Raw genomic sequence first — 12,455 nt, 5'->3', positions numbered from 1 at the left:
TGCTTGGCAAAGGCTGAAGAGTCAACTCTGCCACACTCTGACCCAGGGAAAGATTTTTGGAAAATAAGGATCATTTTCTTCGGTTGGAATAAAACCACTCTGCAAGGAATCAAATTGGCCTTCTGTCAGTGTGATCTTCATAACTCAAGAGAAAGAGGCATGTGCTCTGTCCACAAATGGAGTTGGCCAAGCAAACTGGAGAAGGGTGGGAAGTGGAAAGAACCTCACCAGCTTCCCTATTGAACTGAAAATCCCCTCAAGGAAGTAAAGTGAGAGAGGGAGCACTCATCTCTAGTCCCTAAGCTGCTCTCACTCATGGGCAGGAAGAAAGAATATCTTGTCTCCATTAGAACAGTCCTCTGAGATCCTGCCTGAAATGCACACGTGGCTGAATTGGAGGAGAATGAATGACTCAGAATTTCTTGAAGGATGCAAAACACTTACTCTCCAGGGCATTCTCTTGACTAAAGCTGAAGTCAGAAAAGACAAACCATAGTTACCACGTGAAGGTAAGCGCTGACCACAGGGGGTAAAGTGCTTGATGCCTCAGAATTCCTACAGGACAGATTTGAAGGTGACAAGGGTAGCTGCCAGGGCTTATAACACACACAGAGAGAGGACACAGAGTGCTATAGGAGATTAAGAGGTGGATGCAGGAGAATTCATATATTTTGATTAAGGTGTAATTTATAAACAAGAAAATATACACATTTTAAATGTACACTTTGAAGAGTTTTGACAGCCTGCCACCACTACTACCAAGATATAAGACATTTCTATCATCTGCAAAGTGTCCCTTTCTGCCCCTTCCCATTCCTGGGCTCAGGTAACCACTGATGTGCATTCTGTTGCTTGAGATGAAACTGAACTTTCCTGTGAGATTCATGTAAGTGGAATCATGCAGTATTTGCTCATTTGTGTCATCCTTCCTTCACTCAGCGTAATAGTTTGGGATTCATTCATGCTTCTGCTTATACCAGCTGTTCTTTTTTTTCATCCTTTGGGTGTCCCACTCTCTCCTTCCCATACTGCGTCCTAAGTCTATTCTCTGTGTTTGTGTCTCCATGTCTGCCCAAGAAATAGGTTCATCAGTAGCATCTTTCTAGATTCCATATGCATGTATTAATATACAAAATGTATCTTTCTCTTTCTGACTTGACATCACTCTATATAATAGGCTCTGGGTTTATCTACCTCATTAGGACTGACTTTCTGTTTTATAGCTTAGTAAATATTTCAGTGGATATATATACCACAATTTCTGTATCCATTCATCTGTCAGTGGGCATCTAGATTGTTTCATATCCTGGCTATTGTAAAAAGTGCTAGAATGAACATTGGACTACATGTGTCTCTTTCAGTTATGATTTTCTCAGGGTATATGCCCAGTAGTGGTATTGTTGGGCTATATGGTAGTTCTATTCCTAATAATGAGTGATATTGAGTATCTTTTCATGTGTTTGTTGGCCATCTGTATGCTAAATTACTTTCTATTTACTTTCTTTCCCCATAAATCTGCAACTGGTGAAATTGTAGAGAAGGAATTTGGGGGTAGGTAACTTCTAGTTTTGGCTATAAATATTTGTCAATAAATGTCTGTCAATAAACTGAAATTCACGTAGTATTCCAAGACAACTCTTGAACAATCTGTTTCAACTTCCTTCATCACTGTGTAAATAGTGACCTAATCATACTCTGTAAATGGTTATTGCCCAAGTGCTAAAATAATATATCTGGGGGTCAGCTGGACAGACCATGGCCTTGATGAACACTTGCTTTGTTCCCTTTACTGTAGTAGCAGCTAGGAATATGAAGTGAAGAGACTCACTAGTTCCTGGTCACAGAAGCTGGGAGATAATAGTGACTATTTCCTTGGAGGAGCTGTTTTTCTGTTGGTGTTGCCAGGAAGTAAGCCCTTTCTTTCCAAAATGATGAAGATTCCTGAGGTAGATAATGGATCAATGTATAGATGGTTAATGGCTGAATGAAAGGATAACCAGCCAGCCAGAGAAGCTTTTATTTATTCATCCATAAGATAACTAGATGAAGGAGATATGGAAAGAGTCTGCATTGAAAGGGAAGGAGTAAAAGTCAAGAGATAACCATTGATGTTAGTAGATAAGAAAAGGAGAAATAGAAGCACATAGAAGAAGCTATTTACAGCAGGGGGCCACACGCCCCTGTCAATATATATGACCACAGGGACTATGAAAGGGTGAAGTTGTTGCGAGCTAGTTTAGCAGCTGGCCTTGCTGTACAGTCTCTGATGACAGGGTGATGGGCAAGGTCCCAAGGCAAGAGAGACAAGTACCATTGCTGGTCCTCTCCCCTCTGGATGCCATTCTCCTCATTGTATCCAGTTGTCTCCTGGGCAAATGGAATGGAATCTTCATTATACCCAGTACACATTTCCTATTTATTGAGATATAATTCATATAATATAAAACAGGCCCTTTAAATGTATACAATTCAGAGATTTTTAGTACAGAGACCTGTGTAAACATCACCACTACCTAAATCCATCACATTTTTAGCACCCCAAGAAGAAACCCCATATCTGTTATCAGTCACTCCCCATTCCTTTCTTCCCCAAGCCCTCAGTGACCGCTATCAACTTTCATGTTTTTAAGATTTTGTAATTCAATAGTTTTAGGATTACGTGAGTCTGAGTGAACTCCGGGAGTTGGTGATGGACAGGGAAGCCCTGCGTGCTGCGATTCATGGGGTCGCAAAGAGTCGGACACGACTGAGCGACTGAACTGAACTGAACTGAGGATTATATCAAAATTGAGAGAAATGTACAGATTTTCCATATGCTTTCTGACCCCATATGTGCATAGCTCTGCTATTATCAGTACTGCTTACCAGAATGATCCTTTTGTTGTTATTGTTAAACAAAGGAAGAACCTATACTGATATACGATCATCATCCAGAGTCCATAGTTTACTTTTTGGTTTACTCTTGGTATTGTGTATTCTGTGGATTTGGACAAGTGTATAATAAACAAATGGGCTTCCCACATGGTGCTAGTGGTAAAGAACCTGCCTACCAGTGCAGTAGATGTAAGAGACGTGAGTTTGATCCCTGGGTTGGGAAGATCCCCTGGAGGAAGGCATGGCAACCCACTCCTGGAGAATCCCGTGGACAGAGGAGCCTGGTAGGCTATGGTCCATAGGGTCGCAAAGTGTCAGACACAACTGAAGCAACTTAGCACGCACATACATAATAACGTATATCTATCATTATAACATCGTACAGAGTATTTTCACTGCCCTAAAAGTCCTCTGTGTTCTGCCTGTTTATCTTCTCCTCCTACAACCTCTGTCACTGCCCTCCCCAAGCTACTCTCTGTCTCTATGGATTTGCCTGTTCTGGGGTTTTCCTATAAATTGAGTCAAACATGTGGCCTTTTGTATCTGGCTTCTTTCACCTAGAATAAATAATATGTATTTTTTTCTTTCTTTTTTAATTAATAAATTTTAAATCTTAGAGCAATTTTAGTGTACAGAAAAACTGAGCAAAGGTTCACGTGCCTACTTTCCCCACCCCTTACACAGAGCTCCCTATTGCTTTTTTTCCACCATCTCAATCATTTTTTAGATGTACAATTCAATAGTCGGCTATATTGCCATTGTTGTGCCAGTACACTGGTTTACTTTAAAAAGAGAGGTTGAAGAGTAGTCTTCAAGTCTACTTGACACCCTCTCTGGAACTGAAAGCTCAAGACCTTGATTAAGACTCTTCTCGCGGTCTTGCAGCCCCACTGAGGCTCTCTTCCCTTTGCCAGGCTTCACAAAAGGCCTGAGATGAGCTCTTGGGAGCAGTGGTGACTCTCCAAGAATGAGCACGCGCCTCCCTGACCTTGTAGCATTGATTTGTTCTCCTCCACTTTAGTAAATATTTTAAGGCATTGAATTGGATTTTAAACATCAGAGACTTATTTTTATCCTGAATAAAACTTAACTGAATTAATATTGAAAGCACTAAATGATTCAACTCTAAAAACTTGTTGAGGAAGTCTTCCTAAAACTATTTTAATTGTCTCCTCTGGGCACAAAGGCCACTTGCCCTAAGAGATTTGCAATGCTGATAATATTCTTGAATAGTGGAGATTTTTTGCAAACATCAAGGGTAATTTAGGTATTATGGAGGTGATGATACTACTTTTCTATGAGTATCTTTGTGAGCATAAATTAGAGAGACAGGATAAGGACATAACAAGATGCTCTCTGCATTTTTAGTTTATCTATATCTAGTAGAAAAAATATTGAATCGAAAATACTTGCTACCATTTGTTGGGTGGTTAGTATGTCTCTGGTACTATGCTAAGCACTTTTATATGTGTTTTTGTTTTTAAAACTCACAACAGTCTTATGAGTTAGCTACTACTATTTTCATTTTTTAATTGAGACATACACTATAAGTTTAAGGTATACAAAATATTGATACATGTATATCGCACTGTGATTGCCATTGTAGCATTAGCTTAACACCTCGATCACATCACATAATTATCATTTCTTCTTGTGGTGGGAGCAACTGAAGTTCTAGTCTCTTAGTAAGTTAAATATTTATAATACAGTTTGGGTGTCTGTAATCACTGTACTGTATTTTAGCTCTGCAGGATGTATTTATTTACTAGTTGCAAGTATGTACCTTTAAACAACATCTCTTTGGGAAGACAATGAAACTAAGAAACATTAAATCACTCACTCAGGTCCCCCATTTTGCAGGTGAATTTAACTCCAGAGTCAAAGTGTTCAAGTACTCTGCTGACCTGGAAGTTGGATCAAGTAATTTCTCATCCTGACTGACTTCATGGAATTGGGCTTCATTTTCCTCATCTGTATAATGAGGACATTGGACCATATGCATGATTCCTAACCTGTGGCTGCCTTTAAAACAAGCTGCTATAGAGAATGTGGGTGACTGACAGCCTTAAGCTACTGCCCCTGTGAATCCGAGGCCACATTTATACTAGGCTGCACCCAGCCAGTAACTGAGCATGGGAGGGTCCTGGTGTTGGCCCAGTGAGGGGCTTCCTCTCATGGGCAGGTTTGGCTCAGGGCCTCTCCTTCAGCTGACCAAGACTACACTTTAGTCTGAGACTCTTCCTGTCCAATCCTTCCTTCTCGATCTCCCTCTCAAGACTTGCACCATGATGTGAAGGCACTCCCTGCCTACTCCTGCCTATATTCCATTTAACCTTCATGAAAATTACTCTCAATACATCTTTTGCACATGTAATCCTGTCTTTGTCATCTGCTACTCAGGGGACCAGAACTGACAACTTCCATCTTGAGTGGGAGGGTCAGGAAAATATTTCAAAGGGTCTGGAAATTCCAAGTTCAATAAGAGATGTCTTTAGACCATAAATCCTAGGTTTCACATTTATATGAACTACTACTTTCCAAATGAATGTAGATGGTGAATATAGTGTGGAATCATTTAAGAGTGTTACTGAATTTATAGATACTTTTGTTCATGTGTATATTTCCAATCAGTAAATTTTGAAAACATGATTGATAGAAAGGGTCTTTATGCTTAAAATATTGTGAGCCCCTGGGCTGGATGCCCACACAGAGTCTGTCAGGTCTGACATCCTTTGATCCATGGGGCAGTACCATATAGTGGTTAAGGATCAGTGCTGAGAGCATGGCTGAGAGATGACCCTGGATGTGAGTCCTTAATTTCATTCTCATTAGTTACATAATCTCAGGCAAGATGCACAATCTCTCCAAGTCTTTGTCATCTAAAATGGAGATACTAATAGTGATATCCGGATGGTATGGTTGTGAGGATTACATAAGAAACATGACTGGTAAAGTACTTTGCTTCTTAAAAGTTCATTGGAATTATTATCATTACTTGGCCTTAGTTTCATTTTGTGTATTCATCTTCATTCTACTCAATATAACCTAAAAGCTATTTTATAGTATATTTCATAGTTTTAAACTCTTACTTTGTGAGAAAGGGAGACAGTAATTTCTTATCTTCCTAAACCAGCTTCCCTAGTGGCTCTGTGGTAAAGAATACGCCTGCAATGCAGGAGACTCTTAGGAGACACGGGTTCAGTCCCTGGCTCGGAAAGATCCCCTGGAGTAGGCAATGGCAACCCACTCCAGTATTATTGCCTGGGAAATGTCATGGACAGAGGAGCCTGGTGGGCTACAGTCCATGGGGTTGCAAAGGAATCAGACATGACTGAGCAACTAAACAACAAAATCTTCCTAAATTATTTGGTACATCGTTTCAAAGAAATTGCATCCCATGTTTAATACACCTCTATTCATTTGAGCTGAGACCTTTGTAACCAACCGAGCTTTCATTTAATCATCTGGAATAATCTTGCCCTTCGTGTTTTCCCCCCTGGGTAATTTCCCTTTCACAGCCAATTTGTCCTTAATGCTCAGACTACAGCTGTCTCGGTAACATGAAGAACTGAGAACATCTACTATCACTGACACAACCCCATTTCAAATAGACGATGATTTCAGGCAGACATAGGGGTGTGAGATTTGGAAATAGGGCAGTTTTTTTGAATAATAATTGCTTATTTGAGTGCTGATTTTGTAGTTGACAGCAAAAAGTCTTCTGGGGTGACTCATTAGTGGGACAGATGCAAGAACAGCTGCTCTGATTAATGTATTAGGGATCCTCATTCTTGATTTCTGTTAGGGATGAGAGCAAAGCTTTGCTATCTACCTGATTACACAAAAAAGATTGGATTAAGGAGGGGTAACCAAGAGGAATGTTTTTAGTTGAAGATAATAAAATACATGACTTCAGTGTTATACAAACTGGAGTTTGTTTTTCTTATATAGAATGAAGTCAGGAAACAGATGGTTGCTGGTGTTGGTTTCCCAGCTCAGGCACGTCTAGGATTATCTCCCTGAGATCCTTTTGGCCTTTCCTTCATTGTCCCAACATGGGTACAGGAATTCCAATCATTGCGCACACAGTCAGGGCAAGTGGAAGGAGGAAGAAGTAAGAAGTTCCCATGGATCCCCAGCAGACCATCGGTATGAGCAAACCCTGTGTGTCTCATTGGCTAGAACTGTGCATGCGGTCCTCAGTTAGCTGCAAAGGAAGCTAGGATATGAGAATTTAGCTGGGCCCCTTGCCATCCTGGATATAATCAGGATTCTATTAAAGGGTCAGGGAAAGTAGAGGAAGTACATTGGGAAGGATACCAACACAATCTGATCTCAGAGGCAAGCCTAGGAATGTTATTGATGTTCATGTCTTGGAGTCACTTTTTTCTCTGTAGAAAGAATGAGAGGAGTATTAAATGTTGAAGTACATCTACTGGAGATGAAAACACATCACAACAAACTTCAAAGAGGTGTCCACAATGTTCTCTCCCTGTAAGCTTACACTATACTGAGAAGTATATCTCAGTAAAGCTTAGAAGTCATCTTCTTAGTCATGAAGAATTCTTTTTTTCTCTCTAACAAGGTCATGGTAATATGATTTACTTGAAATTACAGAATGTAGCAGAGATTCTTATGAAATTGCCTTTATTTCTCTGAAACACCATGCTATATTTAGGGTAAAGTATGTCCTGGAATCTGTTTGAGAGTTCAGTTGTAATTTGCTCAAATTAGTTGTCCCCAGGTTCACAATTTAATTTTAAGTTTTAAGAAAGATACAAACGACATCAGGAGCTTAAGCAGAATATAAATAGATCTTAGAATCCTGAGGTGTGCAATATAAAATAGGCCATGCCTCAGGAGTTTCTCATGAAGATGCCTGCAACATGAACTTTTGATTCTACAAAAATTATCCATCTTCAGAACTAGGTAAAATTGTGAAAGTGGACAAGTATCTGTCTGAATCTTTTCTCATTTGTATGGTATGTAACTATCTTTGTCAGAAATGACAATCTAGGTATGTAGTTTTCATTTCATTTTTATTTTAAATCTACTTTAAAATTAATTATATGTTTGTCATGGGTAAATAAGTATAGCTATTTGACTTGTAGCGTATTTCTGTTACTTATATAATTCTCCTCTTCCCTGATATCTTGCTCTAATATCTTTAAATCATGTAGCCCTCATATTTTCCCTTTTAAAAATTTAGTGATATCTTCCAATTATGTTTTTATGGAGAACTTAAAAACCATAGAAAAGTAGAAAAGAAAACCTCACATTATTTATGACACATTTATACGCATTTGTTTGTTTCACCCTTGATAAGCTCTTGTGTGATGTCCAAGATGGGATACATACACACATATATCTTATATATATACATATATCTATCATATGTATATATGTGTATACACACACACACAGAGATATGCATGGCTGGTGTGTGCCTAGAAAAAACTAGAACCTCCCTAAATCTGGATGAATAAAATCATATTCTGACTTCAATTGATGCATATGGTGAGAGCAGTCAATTTTCAGGCCAGTTTGATCATGGGAATGAGGTTAAAGAAGGCATACAAGGATAGGCAGCCAGAAGTATTTGGTCATTTACCACATTATGAGTAGTCCTGTGCTGTGCTGTGCTTAGTCACTCAGTGTGTTTGACTCTTTGAGACCCCATGGACTATAGCCTGTCAGGCTCCTCTGTCCATGGGGATTCTCCAGGCAAGAATACTGGAATGGGTTGCCATGCCCTTCTCCAGGGGATCTTCCCAACCCAGGGATTGAATCCAGATCTCCCACATTGCAGGCAGATTCTTTGCTACCTGAACCATCAGGGAAGCCTAAGAGTAGGCCTGGTACCTCATTAATTTGAAAGTATATGTAAATATGTATTATAACCAGAGAATTTAAGTGACATAACACAGAGAGAACCAGAACTAGAATTTTGGCTTTCTAGTTCACTGGTTTCACTTCTTAATAAACTTAATAAAGAATATATACAAAAAAGCTTAGAGCTAATATCATACTAGTGGTGAGAAACTCAAAGCTTTTCCATTAAAATCAGGTTCAAGGCACGGATGTTCCCTCTCACCATTCCTTTTCAACATTGTACTGAAAGTTTTAGCTAATGCAATAAGAAAAGGAAACAAAATGTATAGAGATTGTGAAGGAAGAAATAAAACTCTCTTTGTTCACAGATGACATGATCGTCTATGTAGAAAATTCAAAAGAATCAACAACAACAACAAAAAACCCCTCCTGGAATTAATAAGTGATTATAGCAAGGTTGCAAGATATAAGGTTAGTATACAAAAATCAGTTTCTTTCCTATATACCATCAGTGAACAAGCAGAATTTGACATTAGAAACATAATAACATTTATATTAGCATCTTTAAAAGTAAAATACTTAGGCATAAATCTAAGAAAATATGTACAAGAACCATATAAGGAAAGCTATAAGATGAAAAAAACCAAAGAAGATTTCATGTTCATGGATAGCAAGACTCAATACTGTCAATATGTCAGTTTTTCCCAATTTGACATATAGACTCAATGCAATCCCAATCCCAGAAAGTGTTTTGTGGATATTGACAAACTAATTCTAAAGTTCATTTGGAGAGACAAAAATGTTTCATGCAAAAGAGAAAATACTATCTTAACATTAAAGACTAAATTTGTTGTGATCCGGTGTTCAGTCTTTGGCTTTGGGTTGTTTGACCAGAGAAACCTCAGTTAAAGTCAGTGAATGGAGGATTGGGAAGTTCTTTTATTTAACATGATCGTTTCCCTCTAGGACTCTGCTGCCACTGGTTTTTAAATGTTCCCTGGGTTTTGTTTACTTTTTATTCCTCAGTCTGCTTTTCTGCAGTGGAGGCAAATATTTTCCTCCCTAATGATTGTATTCATCTCACATGAAATTTATTCTCAGTAGGCAGCTAACAAAACCCATTCAGCAGTTCTTTGTTATTATTTGTTTATTTATTTTGGATGATTTTGTTGATGTTATTTTAAAAATCCCTTGGCACTTGCCACCCCATATGTGTTCTGTTACACAGATATTTAAAATATCTATTGTTAAGAAGTGCTCATAAATAGAGGATTTACATGTCTCTCTTAAATATCAATTGTTATATATATTCTGATTATTAGATTATGTACTGTTCACCTCTCTCAGTAGGGAATTAAAAACTAAAATATGTATGGGATGAAGAGGTCTGTTTTGCTGTGTGGAGTGATTAGAAAGTCCAGTGGTTTGGATGTGTATGGCGGGGATGTGTGAAGCAGAGCTGATGTTCAACCAGGGCACACTGGTGCCAGTTTTAAAGTACTGAAATATTAATACCTCCACTCCAGTTGTAATAAACAGGTTCCACCCCGTGATCCCTATTGCCTGGCACCTTGTTTCCCCTGGACTTTCCCACATCCTGGTGGCTAAAGGGTGAAGCCTGGCACACGTGGGGTTCCTGTTTAGCAGTACATGTGCGGTATTTGCTGTTCAATATTATGAACATCATTAACCCTTGTGAAAGGGGTTATTATTTGGTTGATATTCCTAAAAGAATCCTGGAGAATTGCATGTAATAAATAATAGGGGTTAACATCTGTTGAGAACTGTTCTACAGGCTTTATACACATTAACTCGTTCAAGACCCTCAACAACCCTATGTTGTGGCTCTTATTATCGCCCCATTTGGCAGATGAGTAACTGAGGCCTGGGTCACACGATGAATATGTGGTAGAGCTTGTTTGAATTCAGACTCACCCCAGAACCAGTGCTCTTAAGTTTCCTCTTGGGTCTGACCTTCTGTGATTCTCCAAGCAATACACAAATGTTGGGCTTTTACCATGTAGAGCACTGTGTAATACACTGTGGGCAAAATAAAGAAAAATAAGACATAAGCAAGTCTTTCGCAGAGTTTATCATCTAGTGAATTTGGTCAAGATCCTCTTCTCCTGTCTGGACAGCACAAGTCCCACACAAATTCCTTTCTATGTCAGAGAAACTATTTAATGAACAAACTCCAGAGGAAATATTTGTTACATAAGACTCTTGTTTAACAGTGTTTATTACAGATTTAGAAAGGTGATATTTTCATTCGCTGCCTTCTAGGAGATGGGAAATATTTTTTATAATATAGAAATTTTTGCTTTTCACACTGAGATGGAAGTTATGGTAATTTTTTCATCAGTATGAATTCAGAATCATTCTAATCCATATGGATCTGAATATAAAACATTTTCACCTGTATAGTCATTGCAACACTCAATTTTAGGTTGAGGTACATGTCTCTGTTTTCATAAATGAGTCATATGGCATTTATATAACAAAATAAAGCATATTTAAGGTAAATATTATTGAATCCTCTAATAAATTTTCCATTGTGTCAATGCATAGGATTTAATGACAAGACAATGTCCTGCCAAAGCCAATTCTATTTTATGCTAAATTTAGTTAAATTGCCTGCAAAGTAGTTAGTGAAATATGTAATAAAAGGCATTTGTACTATTACAGGTGACAGCTTTTCTGTTATAAATTGAAGAGAGTTCATGACACTTGAAAAATGGAGACCAGTATGTCAGAATTTAAATAATCTACTCTCTTCCTTAAGGTAAGAATTCACTGTGCATGTTTAATTTTACAGTTTGTTTCCACCGGTTGGCCCTGATATACTTAGGAAAAGCTCATGTAGCCTCTTCTTATTACACCTTACTGCCCTTCAGTACAACTGACCTATATTTCCTTAAGGAAAAAAAGTATAAATAAAATAATATTTAAATTGGAAGACTTAGAAGGCAAAACAATCAGATAGTTTATATACATTCAACAACATTTGGAAGTGGTATATTATGAGCTCTGGAATCTGGTTTTAAAGCTTGGATCCATACCTTGCTGCTGCTGCTGCTGCTGCTAAGTCGCTTCAGTTGTGTCCAACTCTGTGCAACCCCATAGGTGGCAGCCCACCAGGCTCCCCCGTCCCTGGGATTCTCCAGTCAAGAACACTGGAGTGGGTTGCCATTTCCTTCTCCAATGCATGAAAGTGAAAGGTGAAAGTGAAGTCGCTCAGTCGTGTCCGACTCTCAGCGACCCCATGCACTGCAGCCTACCAGGCTCCTCTGCCCATGGGATTTTCCAGGCAGGAGTACTGGAGTAGGGTGCCATTGTCCTCTCCAATCCATACCTTACTAACAGTTAATTAGCCACTTGGTGGCTTAGTTTTCCTGTCAAATGATGATCACAATAGTATCTATTTCACTAGTCTTAATATTAAGACCATATATATTTATAGCACTTTATATATAAATGCTTTTATATATATATATATATATACACATATAAAGAATGAACAATTCATGGTATACAAGAAACTTTATTCACTGTAACAAATCTGTCAAGTTTTGTAAGAATGTGTTATAAACATTCATTTAAAGCTCTAAAACATGAACTTGATGTATCTACTTCTTTGCCATTTTAGGTTATTGGGTTTTAAAACGAGTTTGAGGCTTTTGCAACCTTTCCATTTATTTTGGAATTTTGAAAAACAAAAGTTGTCATTTCATTTTAGCCACTTTTTTTTT

General features: G+C 38.3%; 1 long non-coding RNA gene across 3 annotated transcripts in view; it reads right to left on the bottom strand.

Annotated features, from left to right (window-relative positions):
• The window catches only part of LOC123333243, a 33,108-nt gene that overhangs the window by 17,973 nt on the left and 2,680 nt on the right, over positions 1-12,455 (bottom strand). For 2 of the 3 annotated variants that reach the window (XR_006550470.1, XR_006550472.1), the window contains exon 3: positions 10,642-10,746. This is a non-coding gene — a long non-coding RNA (uncharacterized LOC123333243). Of the gene's footprint in view, positions 1-2,311; positions 2,368-10,641; positions 10,747-12,455 lie in introns of all 3 variants that reach the window. The other variant, XR_006550471.1, reaches the window with a different exon arrangement.

The sequence above is a fragment of the Bubalus bubalis genome, chromosome 4, assembly GCF_019923935.1.
Source record: "Bubalus bubalis isolate 160015118507 breed Murrah chromosome 4, NDDB_SH_1, whole genome shotgun sequence".
Classification (NCBI taxonomy): domain Eukaryota; kingdom Metazoa; phylum Chordata; class Mammalia; order Artiodactyla; family Bovidae; genus Bubalus; species Bubalus bubalis.
This window is presented reverse-complemented; position numbering and strand designations above follow the sequence as displayed.